Raw genomic sequence first — 23,226 nt, 5'->3', positions numbered from 1 at the left:
TGCTGCCTACTTCCTGTGTAATGTGGTTAACATGGCAACATTTTAGAGGTAGCTCTTCTTTCCTCAGGCCTATTCTATGACACTACAAAGGTTCAATATACACCGATCATCCATAACATTATGACCACCCACCAAAACCCGCCAAGCCATCAACTTCACTAGACCTCTGAAGCTATGCTGTGGTGTCTGTCAGCCTTCAGCAGCAGATCCTTTAGGTCCTGTAAGCTGCCAGCTGGGACCATCTATGGATTGGACTTGTTTTTCCAGAACATCCAATAGATGCTCAATTAGATTGAGAGAATTTAGATGCCAAGTCAACACCTTGAACTCGTGTTCCTCAAACCATTTTTTAACTCATCGGCCAGGCTACCATCTTCTATTGCTCTGTGGTCCATTTCAGATGTTCATGTTCACTGGTGCTGTGAATATGGATCAGCAAGGGCAGTCCGCCTGGTCTGAAGCAGTGCTGGAATAAACTCTGTGGAGGTCCCTAGGTAGTCCAAACCTTGGGGGCCCCCTTGCAGATTTCTGGAGGTTTCTCGTGCATACGCTCTAGTAGGATAACATTGAACTAAGTTGTGTGCATGTCAGCCCCTAGATTGAGTTGACCATCACTACTGTACATTACACATACATAGGCTGTACCAATTGTTTTTACAAACTGACAGCTGAAAGAAGATGAGCTTTTAAGGGACAAGCTGTAATGTGAACCTGATGTCTCTTGTTTATATACTTTAAGATGTTATAGTATACAGTACATTTCATTAATACAGTATTTTCTCTATAAAGTCTTTAACCTGTTCCCACTGGCTGTATGCATATATGTGACCTCTCGGCAGGTGGGCTTTAACACCGAGAAGCTACCTATATGCATCACAAATGAAAACATTTCTGCACGCTCCCAGCACAGTTACTGGCTGGTACCAGAAGGCTCCCAATGCCTACGTGCGATCGATCAGGGAGCTCTCCAATCATGTGGCTGCTGTGACTAACAGTCACATGATTGAAATTCCTGCCTCCCAGCATTTAAAACCTCTTAAAGGGCCAGGAGTTGGTGGCAGGAAGGGGTTAATGTTAACTTTTAATTTCTTTAAGTTGATTTTCTATCTTTTGTAAACAATTTAAGGATGGTTCATTGCAATGTTTTTTCAAAATCAAATCAATATTATTTTGATTAATTGTCGCGGAGCCCTTACAGTGAGGGTGGCCGGGGCCCACTCTGCCTATTTAGCAGTATGGCACTGGTCTGCGGCTACTCAGCCCCATATGCAACAAACTATGATGCACTGTGTTTTCTGACATTTTTCTATCAGAACCAACATGAACTTTTTCAGAAATTTGAGCTACAGACTTTTGGATCAGACTACATAACCCAGCCTTCGCTCCCCATGTGCATCAATGTGTCTTGGCTACCTATAGCACTGGTTTTCCTTCCTTGGATCTCTTTGGTAGGTCCTGACCAGTGCAGGCCAGGAACATCCTACAAGAACTATAGTTTTGGAGATACTCTGACTCAGTCATCTAACCATTACAACCATGGCCCTTGGCAAAGTTGCGCAACTCTTTATGCTTGCCGATTTTTTTTTCTGCTTTCACAAGATCAACTTCAGGAACATGTTTATTTACTGCCTAATATATTCCACCACTTTTAGGTGCCATTGTAACGGGGTAATCAGCGTTATTCACTTGAGTTGTCAGTGGCAATAATGTTATGGCTGACCAGCGTATTCTCACAATGCACTATAATGGGCATGTCAATGTGCATATACAGGTGTACCTCGGTTTACGAATTTAATGCGTTCTCTGGGACGTTTTGCATTGAGAAAAAATTCATAAGAATGCATCGAAAACCAATTAATCCGTTCCAGAGGTCAAAATTTTTTTCTTAAAAAGTCGCTGCCACTATAGGTCAGTGCCAGTTTTTAAATGTAATTACTGCTTTTCTTTTTTCTTCACTATAGTTCAGAGAATCAGCTATCACTTTCCCCCCAGCTAAGAGAAACAAAATTTCCTTTTAGTTTATTTCCCTGATTTAAAAGAAACAATGTTTCCTTTTAGTTTGTTAAAAGATAAAAGAAACAAAGTATCCTTTAGCTCCCAGGAAAGTGACAGGTAATTCTGTAAGCTATAGTAAAGAAACGAAAAAAAAAGAAAGCCGGCAATTGCATTTAAAATTAGCACCGACATACACTTCGTATTGAGAAAACAAATTTGTAAAACATTTTTAAACTGAGGCATTATGTTCAATGGATTTTCATTTGTAAACCAAAAATTGTTAACCAAGGCGTTCGTAAACCAAGGTACACCTGTAATTGGAGTATTAACCACTTGCCACCGCCCTATAGCAGAAGTACTGCTACAGGGCGGCAGGGCTGCACAAAATCACACATATATATATATAAAGATATAAATATATATATATATATACACGTGAGTTACATTTCCAGGTAGGGGGCACGTGCACTGTCCTACCCACGCTGCTGTTGGTGGCTAAGGATGGCAATTACTGGGTGCCGGCTGGCACTCTGTGATTGTTGGGTAACAGCTGACAGGGGAGAGACCTGTGTGTAAACAACACAGGTCTCTCTCCTGTCAGCAAGGACATGCTGCTTTGTATTTCTCTGCACAGCAGAGAAATACAAAGCAGCATGTGTAGTGATACACACACACAGCACATGATGTAAAAAACACACAGCACACAGTTAACTCTTGGATCGCCCCAGATGTTAACCCCTTCCTGCCCAGTGTCACTAGTACAGTGTCAGTGATTTTTATTAGCATTGATCCCTGTATTAGTGTCACTGGTGATGTCAGTGGCAGTTAGTCAGTTCCCACTTAGTGTCAGAATGGAGTCACTGATCACTGCCATTACTAGTATAAAAATGTTTTTAAAATTCCAGTTTATAGACTGCCATTTGTAGACACTATAACCTTCACATAAACCAATTAATTTACATGTATTGGGATATTTTTTTGTTAGCAAAGACATGTAGCAGAATGCATTTTGGCCTAAATTTATGAAGAAATTTTTACATTTGTTCCTGGGTATGTTTTATAGCAAAAAGTCAAAAATATATATTTTTTCAAAATGGACGGGGTTTTTTTATAGCACAAAGAAAATACAAACCGCAGAGGTGATCACATACCACCAAAAGAAAACTCCATTTATGGGAAAAAAGGACATAAATTTCACGACCGCACAATTGTCAGATAAAGTAACAAAGCAGCTCTGGAGGGCAAGTAATTAAACTCTGCTGAGTGCCAGGGGTGGACTGACAACTCATGGGGCCCCCGGGCAATAGGGGATCATGGGGCCCCTGTGTCCTTGCCCAAACTCAAAAAAGCCTATGAAAAAGGTACCAGGGGCATCTCATGGGGCCCCCTACTGATCCCGGGTCCTTGGGCAGTGCCCGAGTTTCCAAATGGTCAGTCCGCCCCTGCTGAGTGCTCATGTACAGCAAATGTAGAAATACCTATTTTGTGTGCCAAGGATGGTGTGTGTGAAACATCTGCAAGGAGAACGCAGGAGATCAGCAGCCTCTTTGTAATACACAAAGAATGAAAAATAGTTGGGGCAAATATTTTATTTAAAAAAAAAATGTTTCTAATACAGTGCACAGCTGTGACTAAATATAACTGAATCCGGCTTCCCATTTACTGTGACAGAAGGTAGCACTGCTCAGACATATGCACAGTAATGAGTATTGAGGACATCTACACTCCATGTTCCCTATCAGCTCCCTGTGAGCAGTCCTCCTTCCTGTTTACAGTCCCTCCCTCCACACAGCGGCACGTAGGCAAAGCGAGCAGGCGCCATGGCGGCCGCTGAATAAAAACATACGCCATTAGCCTGGAGGGCCGGTGGGTCGAATACCGCGGCCTCCGAGTACAATGGCTGCCAGCTCTGCCTCCAATTAGCATGTTAAGGACGCCATGTTTCCTGGCCGGACGTTTGTTTATTACGGTGTGCGGTGTTTATTAAGCTTTTCCCCTGACACACATCCCGGCCTCCCGGCGAGGACAAGGAAAGCACAGCGCATGTGTGTCAGCAACTCTCCCCCCATCTTCTCCAGTCAGCTCCACTTCCTCTTAACCCTTGTGTGTGAGGGGAGGAGGCTGCCACTGACACGATTATGGAAACAAATAGCAGTGGGGCTGTAATGGCTGATAATCCCCCGGCCACCTTGTTGTAGTATTGTGTGCCGGCCTGAGCTGGGAAGTGATTGCTGACACTTGTCTGCTCTTTTCTGCTCCTACTATGGAGTCCTGCTGAGCTCCTCTTTGTGTCTTCCCAGCAACAAAAGAACCGAACAAAGGGTGTTTCACTCATACACCACAGGATTCACCCTGATCCCAAATCTGAGAAACCAGCTCATAGGAGCTGTGTTTTCACACAAGATTCACCTATCCTTCACCAAAAATGCCCGAACACGTGAATAAATAGATGCGGCTTCTACTAGGGCCCAGAAGATGTAATATTACAAGTTAGGGCTCATTCGCACCATGTCCATTGACCTACATAGAACAACATGGGCTCAATGTCACGGCAAGTGGAGAACGAACACCATTGTGTCACTAGCACAGCAAGGTGTCCTCTAAATGGGTCCAAAGCTTTATTTTCCACAAGGCAGCATTTCGTAGCCATGCAGAGCCCCTTCGTCAGGCAATTGACATCACTTGCCTGACGAAGGGGCCCTATGTGGCTCCGAAACGTTGTCTTGTGTTTACCATGTGACCACAAAAATATAGCTGTGGACCCATTTTGAGGAAACCTTGGTGTGGCGGTGACATTTCTTCATTTGGATTGTCTACGGTTCTCAACCTGTGGTCACTACAGCCCCCAGCAATACCGAATTGCCATTTTCAGGAAGGTGTGCGTTGGGAACATCGTGTTAATGCCATTAGGTGTGTGGCCACTCAGGGCTGCATGCATGCCAAGGCCGTGATTTGTGGCAAAAAATAAACTTCCTGTTGTGTTTGGTGGGCAGCAGCTCTGCTGAATGCAACCCATTCAAGTGGATGGAGCTGCTCTGCAACTATGCACTCGTACTGTGGTGGGCCGGCATTTTCAAGGCTAAAACAGCCATGGAAAAGGGGACATATGACCTCTTAACCACCTGTCCACTGTGGGATGCTTTTCAATGGGGCAGCAAGGGCTTTCACAAGATAACAAGCTCTATAGCTGCATTGAGGTGTGTTGCAGTCCATGTATGAAAATGCAGACCCATTTATAGGCACTGAACAACACTGCAGGGAGTCGCATTGGTAAGCAGGTTTCTACAAAAAGACACAAAAGTAAAGAGTGTGATGTGTTGTTATAATGCAAATCACCACCCCTACACAATGTATACTCCACACAGGTATTAGCATGAAAGCTGTTATGAATGGGCATACAGAAAGACATTGATAAGATAGAACAAGCCCAGAGATAGACAACTAAGATGGTGAAAGGTCTGGGGGAGAAACCTATCAGGAGAGAGTTCAGGAACTTAACATGTACAGTCTGGAGGAAAGAAAGGAAAGGGAAAACATGACTGAAACCTTTAAATACATCAACATACAAGGTTCAGGAGGGCAGGATTTTCAATATAAAGCCAAGATCAAGAACACGGGAAAATGACTTCATACTAGCAGGAGGAATATTCAAATTGTCCTCATCTATGGACTATTTCCTGGACTTTTGAGAAGACGTGTCAGATTTTGGATGGACATACAGGGCATTCATATATACAGTATGTCCTCATAGAGACAGCACGCTGTTTATTATACATAGGTGGTATGTTGTGTTCGTGTGTGTGCACTCTAGACACTTTGCTATGGGGTTTCTCTTAGGAATGAATGAAGTCATGTTTAAAACGTGGAATTTACGAAGATTGGGCAGACAGAATTTGGAGCAGCTAGTACATGGCAACCAATCAGCTTCCAGCTTTCATTTTCATAGCTCAACTAAACAAGCTGATGTTAAAAGCTGACTGGTTGCTATGTACAGTTGTTACAGATTCTGCTCCAGTTCTTTATCAATGTTCACATATGCACATTTCATACAAGAAGCAGGAAGATCCTTCCTCCTCCTGAAAATCTCTACAGAAACTAGCATGAAAGACATGCAGCCCCCCATGTGCTAAAATGCAATCTAATACATGAAATACAAAATAGCCTGACAAAAAATATATGTGCTTGTAAGTGTATTTCAGCTATAAAACACTCCAAGAAAGTGAAGACTGAGGGTCCACTTTCTTCACTGCAGTTTTATGTTGCATGGCAATGTGCTTTGTGTTAAGGCGGCCCATAGAAATGAATGGACAGCCAGTATACCCTAACCCTAGGTTCACACCTAAACGTTTTCCGCAGCGTTTTGTAGAAACGCACTACAGTCCATTTATTATGAATTCCTATGGGACACGTTCACATCGCCACGTTTTCCAGTGTGTTTTTTAAAGGGCCAGGGACTTTTTTGAATGCAAAAAGTTGTGTTTTTGGTTCTATAGACTTCAATGGAAACTCTGCAGAAAAGCATGTAGTGCATTTTTGCCATGTTTTTCGTTTTGAATCTGCTTAGCAACAAAGAAAAAACAAAAAGCAAAACGCTTCAAAAACACATAAAAACGTATTGCAGAAACGGATCAAACACAATCTGCATAAGTGTGAACCTAGCCTAACATTCTGAAAATCCAGCATGACTATTTTCTAACCAAATACACTACCTTGCACTGCAGCATGCTGCAACACAGGCGCGTTGTCTTAGTACATTAACATGCCATTGCAGATGAATGACACCGCAATGCATGTTGTGTGCGGCGTGTAAGTGTAAATGGGGCCCTCAATCCTTACTTAGAAGCAGGGCATTCACTGTGCTGCAGAAGACGTTGACTCCTGCTGACCACTATGGTTCCATTGTCCATCAGATTCTGAAGATTCTTTTAATGACAGTGAGGTTAGGACTTGCTGCCCGCAATACAATTTCTATTTTTAGGGGGGGGGGGGGGGGGTTCAAGTGGCACAGTCACTTTAAGGAACCCACTTGTTTTGTGATCACAAAGGTCTCATTTTCACTTACAGTTAGGGGGAGGGGATAGCAAAAAAAAGGCAGCTGAGCCATGTTTGTTTTTAACAGCACTTGCCCCCTCCCCCCATTTTCCAAGTTGGGAGCCATATGAGGGTGGTATACACATGCAGAGGCACTCTGCATCGCAACATGGTAAAATTGATGCCCCGTGTTGTGTTTGGTGGGCAGTACGTCCTGCTCAATATGAATAAATGGGTTTGCTACAGTCAGATGCAATGCAAGCAGAAAGCAGCACAGTGGTGAGGATTTTTAAGGGCTGAAACAGGCAGTTAGGAGGAAACATTACACTCTGAGTGGATCACTCTTCAGAAGACTACAAGTGTAAACAAGCCCTAACAGCCTAGTGTTTCATACAGGTTGCATCTGAGTGTACATACATGTACTACAGTAAGAAGAGTGGGGAATATTTATAAAGAACGGCAGGTAGGTTGTATTTTAAGAAAAGAAAACAAGACATTTCACTGGCTACTTGCTTCAGTTTTCAAAAGGCAACTGCTGGTCCCTGGCAATGTGGAAGTACAGGAATACGTCCCACTGAGGTCTGTGGAAGATGGCAGACATGGGTGATAGGCCCTGGTTTCTGGGTGCTTTATACCATGGGGGGCTTATATCGCAGGAACCTAGTGTGGCTGGAATGTGTGCCAGTTGAACACAGGAGCCTCCAATAGTTGTATCATTTCAGATTGTCCAGAAATGTATCAAACGGAAGACATGCTACAACTCAGCAGATCAGAGTGAAGTGTTCAGATGTCTGTGGACACACATGGGCAGTCTGCACCTGTTACTGAACTGTACAAGTCTACAGCTGACAGCAGATGAGCTGGCCATACTCCTCCAATTATAGATATAGAGAGATCGTTCAAAGCCATGCACTGAGTGCGATCTATAGATGGACACGTGGTGCCATCAGAATGGCCAGTTCTGTACATTGTCATCTACCAACAAACATGGAGTACAGGGGCCTGTCTCAGCACTGCATGCCATTTATAGGCAGACAGGCAGGCCCTCCTACTACATAGTTGTTGGTAAATCCCATACAGATCGCCCGATCAGAGGTAAGGCGACCAGCCAGATTTATACATCCAGAAAAATTTCCTTCATTTTTGAAAGATCGTTCTTTGTACAATTATATTTCAAAAGCCTTAACAAAGGATTAAAACGATTCCATGCGAAGATCGTATGTTATATACAACGTTCTGAGCAGAAACACGGCAAGGTGGATCTACAGCAACAATCTGTAGAACAAAAGACACTGCCTAGTTCGCACGGGTGGAATTCCGTGCACGTCCGGCAGTGTAGGGGTTCCCGAATGTTGACTGAGGCCCGGCAACGGTAGGGTTAAATAACCAAAACAAGGGCTCTGCCCATTAGGTGGCGCTGCGCCCCAGCGAGAGCCGGACACCGCCTTGTGGCCGCCAGGTGGCGCCTGCGCGCCTCATTCGACTTCGAGCTGCCGAGGAGCGAACAACTCAACCGACCCCGAGCCGCCGCCGCCAAAGCGCTTCGTATTTGTCATCCCGGGCCCGGAGAGAGAGCAGGCCTTGTCGCCGGGTGACTCTTCGCTGTGGGATCGCCGCCTGTGGCCACTGTCGGGATTAGTAGCGGCCGGCGGGACGAGGCCCTCCCCCGGGAGGCGCGCTGTGCTGGAGCTGAGGTAAGTTGTAAAATGGCGGACACGTTGGTGGAAGTTTCCTCGGTGCGGCCTTGTTGTGTTGTGAGCGGAGTTGGGCGGGGGGCAGGGTTTCCCCGCGTAGTTCTCGGAGGTAGGTGGGAGTCCTGGGCCTGGCTGAGGGAAGCGACGGTGGCGGGCGGGCGGCCGGGAGGGAGGCGGAGAGAGGTGGGGGGAGGGAGGACGGACGCGGCCTTTTCTTCTTCCTGGGCTCTGCCTGCTCTCCCGGGCTCCCCGTTTTTGTCTCCCCCCACAGTGCGCTGTCCCCGATTCGGGGAGGCCGGCCTTCTGTGTTCTGTGGGCCGCCGGATTGTCGGAGCGCCAAACTAAGTCCGCGGTAACCCGTAGCAACCGGCCGAGGTCACGTGTCCGCGGCCATGGCTCGGGCTCCGCGCGCTCCCAGGCTGGGAGGATGTGGTCCGGGGAGGGCCCGGAGCTTCGCCCCGTGTTTTGGCGCCAGTGTGCGCGGTGTAACCTGGGCTGAACCCCGCCGCCGGCCTGTTTGTCACATGCGGTCACAGCTGGGACCAGGACTCCCAAATAAGTCATGGCTGCTCCTGTGAACGTGTTCTCGTGGAAGGTCAGAGATCACATGTCACTGGGGGCTCAGTCCACACACCAGGAGCCGGGCATATCCCTCCTCTACAGTCCCAGCTCAGGTGATCAGTGCAGTCACATGGCCAAAATAAAGGGACTTGTGCTGTGAAATCTTTGTTGATGGCAGATGAGGGATCCCCCTGTGATATGCCCGAGTTTCTACTTTTGGGGAAATTATTATTTGTGTCTGTTTGAGAAATGGTCATTGGTGGTGTTAAAGGGGGGGGGACCCAAAATATTCACAGCTGCTTAAAAGATGTCCCCGAAAGGTGAGCGATGGTGCGTCCGTTTAATAGTGTAGTCGGCGGGCAGATGACAAGCTCTGTAAATACTGGCAAGCTGAGTATTGTAGGTGGTGTGATCCAGGATGTGCTGCTTTGGGTGGGATTATTTCATGTTCCAATCACAGGGCTGCTAGTGTGAGCTAAATGATCAGTTTGGTTCATGCCAGGTCCTCTCACTTCACACATGTGGGTAAACAGATGTACATAGCTAGTTGAGGCTCAGGAATGAAAAGTAACATATGCTTCATAATGTAGTTACTTGTCAGTGTGTGAATGTTTGATTTTATGACACACCTTTTAGAAAAAACTATATCCATATAAAAGACATAATATTAAAAAGACGAAGGTTTATTCTGCTGACTTGGCACAGAATATTGTATTCCGTAAAGTTGGCGATCCTTCTGTCTTCCTATGAATAGCCTCTGTACAGTACAGCACCAGATGTTGGGAAACTCTTTACCATATATTTCCACTTGTGTTTGGCAGTTTGTTTTTAGTTGTTTAGTTCCAGAATATACTTTGTAGGTGTATATTGTTTTATTTTGACATGTATAGTTGATTGGATTTTCTACATTCTCAGACGCCCTTTCCCTTGGTTGTCATGGGATTCATACCCCCATGGTACCGCCCTCCCTAATATGCCACACCTCTATGTTTACTGTTTCTATAGTGGGTTACCTCCCAATCCCACCCTTTTGTTATGGGATTAATCCAAAGCCTAGTAAACCCAGGGTACTCCATTTGTCTAACAAGAAAAAAAAAAGTGACTTTTAAGTGTATATTATTTTAATGTGTAATTTTTCATAAATGTTACATTCACTTTCTTTCCTCATTGTTTGTGTTACTGGAATAACCCTGCTAAAATATTGATCTTTACAGGCAACTGCTATGCAGAATGTAAATAGCATTTAGTAATTGTATTGCTCTCATATTAAGATCAAACCGAGGATATAAAAGTTGGAGTGTCTCCTCCCATTTATGCTATGTTGTCTTCCTTGTAAAAGAACAATGTTGTCAGAGGGAGGGGAAGATCAGGTAGCCCAACTGCGTCATACCACCGTGGGGCCTTCAAGGCTTGTACACTGCCACCCTCCTGTTCTGTTGCTTCTCATTTGTTGGTGATGTAGGGTGGGTGTGGTAACAAGTTGTCTCTCTCTCAATACAACGCTCTGCTGCTTCCAGTGTGACTTGCTTTGGTTTGCTGTAGCATCGCATGTTTGCCGAGTTAACACATTTAACCTGTTGTGCTGCATTCTATACATAGCCAGTAGAACATGACTAAGGGGAATATTACAGCTGTACTATGATTTCATTGAGTAATTGTTTGGCAAAGACTGTAATTAATAACATAAAGAAAAAAACTAAGAAACAGAAGATGTTGACATTGAAAGTGGGTCATGCTTTATTTTCCAAATCTACTACTGGTTTTCTATGTTCACAGGTCATTTACATTTGCACACAAACTGTAGTCTTGCACCAAGATGGTTTTGTTTATTGGTATACATCAAGATTTTTATTTTTTTTTATGCAACATGTAAAATGTTTATGTAGCTGATAATTTGCATGAGAAAAGTTGTGGTCTGCACCCTCAGTGTACCAGTATTGGGGTATATAGTTGTATTACTCTTAAATCGGAACTATTTTGCTTTGTTCATTTATTTGAAAACATAGGCCCTTTAACCCGCTTCCTGACCAGGCCTTTCTTCGCGTTTACGGCGCTGCGTTACTTTAACCGAAATTGTGCAGTCATGCAATGCTGCACTCAATTGAAATTTGCGTTCTTTTATTACCCACGAATTGAGGTTTCTTTCTGTGGTGTTTGGTCGCCTGTACGTTTTTATTTTTTGCGCTATAAAAAAAGCGTCAATTTTGAGAAAAAAACTATATTTTTGCTATTAAATATGTCCAGTAAAAATTTTAAAAAAATCTAATTTGGTCATGGCGCCCATCAGCGACTTATAGCGGGACTTCTGACACTGGGGGGAACGGACTTAGTGTCACTGACATCCCCAGTGACACCAATACAGTGATCAGTGCTAAAAAACAGGCACTGACAGTGTACTAATGGCACTGGGTAGGAATTTGTTAACATGAGGGGCGATCAAAGAGTTAACTGTATGCTGTTTTACTTGTGTCTGTGCTTCACTGTAATCACACTGCTTTTGGATGGCTGTGCTGTGTGCAGCCATCCAAAGCAGTGTGCACGAGCTGACGGAGAACTATATTGTTTACATACAATTCTCCTATCCGTCGGAGATGCTCGGCAATAACCGGGTGCCAGTGAGTAATCCCCGGCCATGACCCGGTGAATGGCAGCGCGGGTAGGGCACGCACCCCTTATCCAGAAATGCGAAATCGCGTATATATACATGATTTTGCGCTTCTGTGTCGCTCTGTAACAGTATATCTGCTATAGGGCGGTCGGGAAGTGGTTAAGTTGTATAATAGAGGGATTTTTTTTTTTTTTTATTTCAATTTTTTTTTTACTAGTGTAGTGTACACATAGGCTTTTACGAGAATTTAGGAGCAGCAGAGTTGAGGGGGCAGTTAAACATTCCTCTCCTGAACGCAGAAGAATCACGTTCAGGAGTGAAATGTTTTGACCAAAAAGGAGAGCCAGGAGAGCTAAACATCTAGAGGCGTTCATGTGTACATGAGGCCTTGTTCATTCTTATTTTAGGTTTGATTTATAGCTGCACAAGGGAACCACCATAATTAGAATTACATAAACAAAACTTTTGTTGTTCAAATGTTATTTGATAATTTTGTAATACATTTTAATGTGAAACTCATTTATTTTTTTGATTATCCACTTTACAGGATCTATTTTTAAATGTGTTCACCCAAGAGTCACAACTTTCACCCTGGAATAACCCTTTTTTTTCCGGTTGCATTAGAAAAATGAGTGACTCTTATGTGAAAACATTTTATAAACAGAACTGGTAAAGTTTATTTGATGATTTTTGTTGATTTCCCAAGATCTTTCAGATGAAGCCCAGAGAGATCATTCCAGTGCAGTGGTATACTGCCTGTGGTCTGCTCTAAACAGATATGTATATTCACCAGCCACTTTATTAGGTACTCTTTGCTTGTACTGGGTTGGACCCCCTTTTGTCTTTAGAACTGCCTTATTTCTTCATAGCATAGATTCAACAAGGTTTTGGAAATTCCTCAGGGATTTTGGTCCATATTGACATAACATCACATAGTTGTGGTAGATTTGTCAGCTGTACATCCATGATGCAAATCTCCCGTTCCACCACATCCCAAAGGTGCTCTATTGGATTGAGATCTGGTGACTGTGGAGGCCATTGGAGTACAGTGAACTCATTGTCATGTTCAAGAAACCAGTTTGAGATGATTTGAGCTTTGTGACATGGTACATTATCCTGCTGTAAGAGCTATCAGAAGATGGGTATGGACATGGTCTGCAACAATACTCTGGTAGGCCGTGGGGTTTAAACCATGCTTAGTCGGTACTAAGGGTCCAAAAGTGTGCCAAGAAAATATCCCCTTCACCATTACACCACCATCACCAGCTTGAACACTGATACAAGACAGGATGGATCCATGCTTTCATGTTGATAACACCAAATTCTGACCCTACCATCTTAGTGTTGCAGTTGAAATCGAGACTTGTCAGACCAGGCAACATTTTTCCAATCTTCTATTGTCTAATTTTGGTGTAGTCTTGGTTTCCTGTTCTTAGCTGACAGGAATAGTACCTGGTGTGGTCTTCTACTGCTGTTGCTCATCTGATTCAAGGTACGACGCATTGTGCGTTAAGAGATGGTATTCTGCATTCCTTGGTTGTAACGAGTGGTTATTTGAGTTACTGTTGCCTTTTAATCATCTCAAACCAGTCTGTCCATTCTCCTTCAACCTCTGACATCAAAAAGGCTTTTTTGTCCCCACTTACTGGATATTTTCTCTTTTTCAGACCTTTCTCTGTAAACCCTAGAGATGCTTGTGCATGAAAATCCCAGTAGATCAGCAGTTTTTTAAATACTCAGTTCTGCCCACCTGGCAAAACAACCATGTCACATTCAAAGTTACTTAAATCCCCTTTATTCCCCATTCTGATGTTCGGTTTGAACTTCAGCAAGTTGTCTTCACCACGTCTAGATGCATTGAGTTGTTGCCACGTGATTGGCTAGTTAGTAATTGGTGTTACCAAGCAGTTGAACAGGTGTACCTAATAAAGAGGCCAGTCGGTGTATATTGTGTGAATAAGTGATGGTAAAATGGTAGAGCACTTTGTAAATTGGCAACAACACGCAGTGCTTTTTGGTTATCATTTGATTTCATATTTGAGGCAAAGTACGACTGATAAAGTGTGTGTCTCTACTTTCCCTATAACCTTCTTTTTTGCTGCCAGAGCTATTTTTTTTTTTGAACGTTTAAAAATATAATGTTGGGCCTGAAGATTGCAGACACCCTGTAACCATTATATGTTTTCTGAAATCAGACACCCTAGAAAACAAAATAGTAGTAGTTGCAATTTTTTATATCTCATGATATTACCGCAGAGGTCTAGGAAACACAAAACTTCAGTAAAAAATAAACTAAAGTTAATTTTAAGGCACACAAACGTAATACATTACCCATTTTTTTTGTAAAATATAAAAGATGAGGTTTCATCGAGTAAATGGATACAATTGGACACATAAGCCAGCGCTTATTATATTCTCTGCAGTTTCTTTAAAAGTTCATGTATCAAAACAGACTTCCATAAATGGGTAACTATATTTTTCTTATGCTCTCACCATATAATGAAGAAATAAAGGCTTTCAGTAATTGCACATGCGTCTTCTTTTTACTGCCAATGTGCTCCCACTGTTTTTCTCTTGCATCATGTGTAAAAACATAAATTGCATATAGTGTAGTATGTTTTAAAATTTGTAAACCATCATTAAAAATAAATTGGTGTGCTCAGATGAAAATAAAAAGTGTGCCAAACATATTTTCACCGTGTGAAAGAATCTTGCCATCCACCTCATTCAATATCTACCCTTATTCTCAATTCTAGGAATCCTTGCTTCAATACATATGATTCTCCAGTATCCTTGGTGAGTTGATCTCATTTGGTGAAACACATCAAAAAGAAAAACACTAACTGTATAGTATCTCTTTAAATTTTGAACATCTCTCCATAGAGTAAAACTCCCATTCAATAAGTATCCAAATCACCAAAAGTGTGTTCCACCCATGATATGTGCACCACACTTTGCCCTTTTAGACTATGCGCCTTAGCAAACTTGAGCATAAACATGCATATATGAGTTCTGTGGTGCACTCTATATCTTCATATAACCGACTAAATGTCAGCAGAATACGAAGGCAAATAAAGTGTTTTATTTAATCTACTGCTGCACTATGGTCCCTTTTGATTTAATCTTGCATGGTTTCTGAACATGTGGTGGCATGCTGAGTGTGGGATGATCTCTGAGTGTGTGTAAACTCCCCCCCCCCCCCCCCCCAACCTATCAGCTAAAGGGTTATGCAGGCCATAGACGGGTCGTCTATTGGCCGAATTTTCGTCCGCACGAAATATCGGCCAATATGCACGCCGTTAGTGGGGCCAGCCCATTGGCCATTTTTCGCGGATCTTCTCATTTATTTTTATCGGTCGTGCTGGAAAATCCAGATATTGGTGGCAGCAACGGCACCAACCGATTTTTCATTTATCGGCCAAAAATTTGGCCGATAAACAGGCCCGTCTATGGCCTGCTTTAGAGGAGAAGTGATAAGTTCTCCTTTGTTAAAGATAACAATAAATGCATATCTTTTTGCAGGTAAAGCCTGGTATTTCACTGAGCACTACAAGCGTTCAACCACCAAGGCTGTCAGTACTTGTAGTTCTCCCATTCACAGAACTTTTTTTTTTTTTTGTGAATGATTGACATGGCTGGGTGGGCGGAGGGGATCCCCAGCTTGCTTCCCAGTGAGTGGCTGTTCAGATCATTGGAGGAGAATTGGCTGACTTTGCAGTACAGCCAGAAAACTGACCATGCCATGCTCTTATGCCTAATGTGGTCCGATTGTAATAGGAAAGTAGAGGGATTGTCAGGAATACCAGGCATTTCACACAAAGAAAGCAATGCAAAGAGAACAGAATACTTTTTTTTGTACATGGTACAACAGGCCTATATCAGGAAAATGAAATGTTGGGGCCACATATTTTTTGAGAATCTAGAGCAGGATAAAGGAAGAATATATTCATAAGCTACTTGTCTTTTTTTAATTTTAATTTTTTTTTAACCTGGGACAGAAAAGGAAATCTGTGCCACCATTATCCCTCTGTGTGTCCCTGACTTCAAGTAGCCATTTAGACACCATTCCATCCAATTAGTGGTGCACCGAAATTAAAATTCTGGTGCCGAAACCAAAAATTCAAAATGCACTTGGCCAAAAACCGAAATGCGCAGTTTTTAAAAGTGAATATATATTTTTTGGAAAAAATACACTTTGATTAAAGAAAGCAATATATGCCCTAATTTTTTGTAAAATATGAAATAGGATGTTATGGCGAGTAAATAGATACCCAACATGTTACGCTTTAAAATTGCTCACACTCGTGGAATGGTGTGAAACTGTGGTACTTAAAAAAATCTCCATGGGCGATGCTTTAAAAATTTCTACAGGTTAGCAGTGTAAAGTTAGAGGAGGTCTAGTGCGAGAATGATTGCTCTTGCTCTGACTTTCGTGGTGATACCTCACATGTGTGGTTTGGACACCATTTACATATGTGGGCATGGCCTACATATGCGTTCACCACTACGTGCGAGCAAAATGGGATAAGGGGCACTTGTATTAAAATGTATTTAATGTTTTTTTTTTTGTTTTTTGCACTGTCCCTTTAAAAAATTTTTAATCACTTTTATTCTTATCACAAGGAATGCAAGCATCCCTTGTGATATAAATAATTAGTGACAGGTCCTCTTTATGGAGGATAGGAGTTGATATGGGGTCAATAAGACAATGTAAAGCATTGGATCAAAAAAAAGCATTGATCTAGTGCTTTGAAAAAAGGCTGGAACCAGAAGTGACATCGCTCCAGTCCTCCAACGGCATAGAGAGTGGCGGCCATCTTTCCTTCACTCATCTCTGTGCCCAGCATCGGGATCAATGGTTTCTCAGGTACGGCTGAACTACTGAGTGGTGGTGGCAGTGGGCGGGCGGCGGTTTTTTTTCATTGCGGCCGAAAGGGGTGTTTTTCGGCCACCAAAATTTCGGTGCTTCCCTACATCCAGTGGTTGATTGTTCTGTCCTCTTAATCTACTTTATTAATAATTTGCTCTCAGTTGACAAGCCATAGTTATAACCTTCAGTGCTCCTGTAACCTGACATTATCAAACTAATTTTCTTCCTCTTTGTATCAGTTCTAACATTGTTGCCTCGACGAGTAAAAGTAGCTGCTGTAGAAACTCCAAAAAGGCCTAGAGCAGGGGTATTAAATTAAAATTCCAGGAGGTCCGGTCACTAAAATCTTCTTGCCAAGGTCCGAAAATAAATGTCCCCATTAGTGTTCTCCCTTGCATCAGGTTCCCCCTCCAGAGTAATTTATGACATTGGGTGCCACCATCAGGCTTCCCCCATAAATCAGTTGCTACCTTCAGATTGCCCCTTTACATCAGGCGTTCCCATCAGAGTGTCCCTGTAACATCAGGCGTTCCCATCAGAGTGCCCCCCTTACATCAAGCATTGACAGGTATCCACTTCCGCTGTAAGGCGATCGGAAGCGGTAGTTTTTCTCCCCCAACCTCCCTCCCCTTAGTCTTCTGGGACACATGACAGGTCCCAGAAGACTGAGACCATTCAGAAAGCATAGTGCTGCATGCGCAGTGGACACCCCGCTGTGATGTCAGCTGTTGCCCACACTGAAGATGCCGGGGTGAAAGGGCGGCCAGTGAAATTGGCTGTGGTGAGGACATCGCTGGATCAAGGGACAGGTAAGTGTCTATTTTTTAAAAGTGTGCAGCTACAGTTTTTGTAGTTGATGACTTTTATTTTTTTCTGTTGTGACTGGAGCTCCACGTTAAGAATTTTCATTAGAATTTCGAACCATTAGTGGGCCTGCAGAATCTGCCGATTCTCGTGCGGCCATCAAATTTGAGTGATCGGGCATGTTGGAAATTTTTTGATAAATTAACAAATTTCTAATCATTGATTGGAGAAATATAATCGAAAATAAGCATGAGCTGTGATCTGGAAGGAAAAGAAGTTTCCCAGCTACATAAATTATTTTCTGTAGCAGCATGAGGTGAGATTGAAGGCTTGGTTGGTCGAATTTGCAAATCAATGTTGGCACCATTGTATTACAAAACGCACAAAATTTCAAATTTTCTAAAAAAATAATCATTCAAAATTCAACCACCTGAAATCCAACAGCTTGGCTGAATGTGGAAATGCACCCAATTGCTGTAACAGCTGAGTGTGATTAAAATCCTTCTATAAATGGTGCTGGTAGGCAAGTGGCTAAAGCTGAACTCTGGCCAGAAATGTAATTGGTGCCTGATGATAACTATCTTTGTAGTGGAGTTACTACTTTTGTAGTATTTGTCAGTAAGAGAATAGAATGAGATTTGTAATTTTTCTACAGTAAACAGAACTATGACGCCACATTTAATGGTGCTTGGTGACACCGCTGCTTAGGAGTTATATAAGCACAGTTATAGGTGTGGCCTCACCCTTCCCTCTGTGTATTGCTAGACACACAGTCAGTGTTGATGGGGGAATCCCCTTCCGCAATCCTATTGTATTCTACTGCTGAGGAGCCTTCCCTGTCAGCAGAACATGATTACATGTACAAAAAAAAAAACCCAACAGGCTGGTTTGTACCCACGTTGACTTTGATAGACTTGGGTACAGTCATCATGCCCAAATGGATTGTAATTCAGCCAGTTCAGCAGGGTGACTGGCTGAATTTCAGTCCTTGTATGGGCACCCTGGTTGTATGGAAGACTGTCTACCAATCCATTTCTGTACAACCAGCCTGTTGGGTTTTCATGGTCAATCAGTGCTGCTGATTGTAGATCAGTGTATTCCAACAATGGAGAAGTCTTCCTGAGTTCGGAAAACAATAGCTTCCCCATCCACCGTGAATGTGTGGTTGAGGTAATCGGATCCTTTTTTTTTGTGTTGTTTTGTTCAACCAGAAAAAAAAGTTAATGTATAGGCGTAGAACGCACAGTGACCATATCGGATGAACGCTTGTGTTGTGTTTTTTTTTTTTTTTTTGCATGCTAGTTTCCTGTCGGAAATGAACCGGTTACTAGAGATATGAAAAATCACACAGGACAGAATACAGATTCCTGTAATGATGTATAGTATTGTAATGTATTCTTTTGTTTCCGAGCATGTGTGGTGCTGGTGACTCAATTTTTTTTTTTATGGCTGAATACTGTACTAACGGTCAGATTACTGGATGATTGTTCTGGAAACCGTTTTATTCGTCCGATTTTTCTCATCATGTAATTAACATTGCTGCTCAGATACATCAGTCACATTTTGAGGATATAAAGCTAGTTACACTTATAGAAATTCAGTAGAATGAACTGTCGTTGCCAAACGAAAACCACACACAAAGTTAGAAGTTTGTACATTCAAGAGAAACTTCATTCTGCTCCTTCCAATTTAACGAGCTTCTACTGGTTTATAACCAGCCTAACTTGCACTGCAATAAAGCATTATATAAACATTCACTTTTCCATGTAACAGATTTGCTTTTTTGTGAATTAAGACTGAGCTTGAATACTCCATATCAGTGTTATGTTACCTTCAGTTAAAAGTTGCTACAGATAAAGATGATTTTATTGAATAAATGTCTGTTTGCCTTTTCAAATAAGTTTAAGTTAAATTTACAGACGTTGCCTTGACCTTTTCACATGACTACCTGTTTTCCTTAAATAACGCTGCTCAACAATGTTTGAAATTGCAGTCAGCTGGAGACAGTCACATGATTGCATTATAAACAATTACAAAACAATGAATTTGCCTTTTTATTTAAAAAACATATTTAACCTCTTGGCTCTAGCGCCTCTTGTCCCTTTAAGAGGTTTCTGACGCCAGGAGGCGGGGCAGGAGTTAGGTTCATGTGACCACCATGATTGGCTGTCACAGCGGTCACATGATCGGAAAGCTCCCAACAGCAAGTGTCAAGCGGGACCTTTCTGTGAGGTGCCGGTAAATGTGCAGGGGGCACGCAGGGTGTGTGCTCTCAGCACATCTGTTGTTTACATTGGGTACGCAGATATGCGGCCCTTCAGCACCAAGGCCCAGCTGTCGAGAGGCCGCATATTAAGTGTGCTCGGCATCAAGGAGTTAAGCTTCGCTTTGATTCTTAAAGTGGGATTACGCTGCATATGAGCACCAAAAACACAATTTATTTCACTTTTAGTATTCAAAGCAAACCTGGCCATCCATTCATGTCTCCATGCTTTATTTTGCTAAGGAATCACTTTGAAAAACACCCCCTATTTCTGGTTGTGGCCATATTGAGTAAGGGCAGATGATTCATGTAACATTTACTTCCTGGAATCTACTTGCCCTTAGCTCTGGCCTGTAGACAGGAGGGTGTGCTTAACTAAGAAAGCTCCTGCTTTCCTGAAGACTCCTGGGATGTATGACATAATTTGCTTAGGCATGGAAATCTGTAAGTAACTGAAGACATATAAAAAAAAAAAAAAAAGTATTTAAAACAAGTAAATAGGATATACTTTCCTATCTATTTACTAATGCTAGCAGCATATGGATTAAAAATAGTGTTGAACGAGAGTGTGAAGTTCCTCTTTAACCCCTTTTTGTCCAGCCTCCGTATTCTATGTCTATTCACACGTGTGGTGCGAATTGAAGCTCCATTTTCACTGCTAATTGAAAAAGTGGTTGTTCAGTGTGTTCAGGTCAGGTTTACATCAGGATCAGGTCAGGATTTTATCCTGTTCACAAAAGACATGTGCGATTCAGATGCGTTCCCATAGAGGTCAATGGGCCTGAATTCGCACCTGAGTTGGACTGCACTGCTCAGAAAACAGGACTCTCTTTTTCAATTAGCACTGAATCCACACTCCCACTGTGCACAGGACATATGTAAAGGAACACAGAAGAAAGCAATGTTCTTTCGCATGTCATGCAAATTGGATGCAGTTCAAAATGCATCCAATTAGCATATGTGTCAGCCGGCTCTTAAGTGGGTGTGCACACCCGGGGGTAGGACGAAGTTCTCACTCACATGACCTCTGTGATTCAACATGAAAATATAGCATGAAGAGTCACATTCTGTAATTTGCTCATTCGTGATACTTTAGTCTGCTGACAATATAGTAACTGCATACATATAGTCTCCACCCCAAAAACTCCCTAAACATGTTTCACTAGATGGTCTTGCTCACAAGGATAAAGTAGGTAAACCTACTCTAAGGTCTTCACCTGAGAAACCGTATACCCCTGCTGAACTGGCTGAATTTTGATCCATGTATGACTGGCTTGACACTGCATAGTGGATGGTTTCTGAGGTACTTCGGGAACTGGCTAAAATTTGCTCAGTGGATGGCCCTGTCAGCTACCTCCTGCTCAACATATTTTGTTTGAAAAATCAAAGGAGCCTGGCAGAAAATTGACTGAAAAGTGGCTCCATCTGGTCAAATGCTGCTGCTGTTAGGGTATTTTGACAGCCAGTGGAGCTGACTGTCAAAGTACATTGGCCACAGCAGAAGATTAGTCAACCCACACTGTAAAGTGTGAATGGAGGAATTGTTTTTTTTTTTCGCTTATCCCTTAGGCAATACAATGGGTTTTTGCATGGTAGTGTAGGCTTTTTGGGGTTAAAACAGGTGGTAAGGATATCACATATTTCCTCCACACTGCCTGTCCACCACTCCATGAAAAGTGATCTACATCAGATTATTTGGAGTGGCAGCAAGGGTTGCTGCTAGTGTAACTGAGCCCTAAATCAGTGATGGAGTACTGTACACATGTCACAGATATCTTTTCATCCATAGATATTACGGACACCTATTTTCTTTGAAAGGGACAAGTCATCACAACCTGCAAGATGACTGAGCAGCTTACTGCTCCTTTGTAATTTAATGCAGCCAGCCTGGATGTCCCCACTCCAGATCTACTTGCCTTAGGTTGCGATGAGCATCAAGTGCTGGTGGGGTTTACATAGCTTCATCCTCATCAATACCATGTCATTACTCTGCCACGTCTCTTATCTATACCTTCCCTTCTGTCTTGTTGCTCAGCTGGATTTTACTGCCACCTGTACTTGGCTGTTGCCTAGCTACACAGGATGTTGACAACAGCTTTTGCTCAGCAAGGTAAAATAAAATGTCCCCATCATTTTTAAGAAGCCCTCTTGACGTAGATGTGAGTTGGCTGATTTTATCATCCTGCCTAAAAAAAAGTTTGGATATCAGGATTGGTCATACCTATTGTTCCATAAGGGGGATACCACCACTACTGCTAAACCGGATTGTTTATGCTGATTGGCCGTATTGCTGTATCTTATATTGAGGAGGCTTATTGGCCCTTTGGGGTCGCTGCATGAAGGTGAGGGGGCAATCCAGCCGGTGACAGATCCCAATTTGTTTCACCTGTATCACCGTGGAATTTTTTCACTTTGAACAGTTCACATGGAGACATTTGTTGCTCATTATTATACTATTTAGTGGCAATACGTGGCTAGTAGAGGTTTTTTATGTTTTTTATTATTTTTTGCAGCTCATTGTGATATATTGTCGTGACACTTATTTGTGTGAACAAAAACACATAAAAAGTCCCAATTAGGGATTTGATCAAATGAGTCTTATATTGTTTATTTTGGTCACTTGTCACATTTTGTAACACATTTATGTGGAAGGACTTTGTGCGGTCTGAAAGTTTTGTTTGAGTCAAGTTTTTATCCTGACAGTCTCACTGTATATTATTCACACCAGTTGTGAGTTTTCTGGTCATGGCACTGTTTCAGGCATATTTTTTGCCATTTACTTATCACTTTGTTTATTTGTGATTTATGTCACTTTTTTCCCCCTTTTTAAGGGATGCATGTACATTGTCTCACCATTTTCTTCAATGTGTGATGTTTTATTTTTCGTTTACACATTTATATATTTTTTTTGCAGATTATCACGTTATCCTTTTTTGATGTATATATTTCTTTTTGTTAGAATTTATTTGAGAATTATATTTATAGATACTTTTACAAGCATCAGGTGTTATTTCTGCAAAAACACTGCTGCCTGGAGGACAGCTTTTAGAAGAGGGTTTTTTTTTTATTTTAAACGTTCAGTGTGCACGAGGCCTAAAACTTAAAGTATAACTAAATCCTTTTTTTTCAGCTTTGAATAGAGTGGAGAGGGATTAGAACACCTGTCAGTTTTTATTTCCTGCTGTGCCCTTGTTAGGGAGATTCACTCTTTGTTTTTGTTCTGTTTGCCATTATTGAAAGAAAAAGTAAAAAAAAAAATCCCAAATTTTGGGTGTACACCAGAACAGTAGTAGAGGGGAAGTCTTCCAGTGGGGACAGTGGATCTGGTGACACCCTGGAATTCCCTTTTTTTGTAGAGATTGTCTCCCTTCCTGTTTTGGCCATGGCACAATGGAAATCT

The 23,226-nt window shown here is 42.3% G+C and overlaps 1 protein-coding gene across 1 annotated transcript in view; it reads left to right on the top strand.

Moving 5' to 3' along the window:
- Window positions 1-8,495: 8,495 nt before the first annotated feature.
- Window positions 8,496-23,226, top strand: part of STAG2 (STAG2 cohesin complex component) — a 163,688-nt gene continuing 148,957 nt past the window's right edge. The window contains exon 1 of the mRNA XM_089677198.1: window positions 8,496-8,720. The gene's annotated coding sequence lies outside the window, so the exon portion shown is untranslated. The remainder of the gene's footprint in view (window positions 8,721-23,226) is intronic.

This window comes from Staurois parvus, unplaced genomic scaffold, assembly GCF_062004578.1.
Source record: "Staurois parvus isolate SC_StPar_1 unplaced genomic scaffold, SC_StPar_1.0 ptg000181l, whole genome shotgun sequence".
NCBI classification, from domain to species: Eukaryota; Metazoa; Chordata; class Amphibia; order Anura; family Ranidae; genus Staurois; species Staurois parvus.
This window is presented reverse-complemented; position numbering and strand designations above follow the sequence as displayed.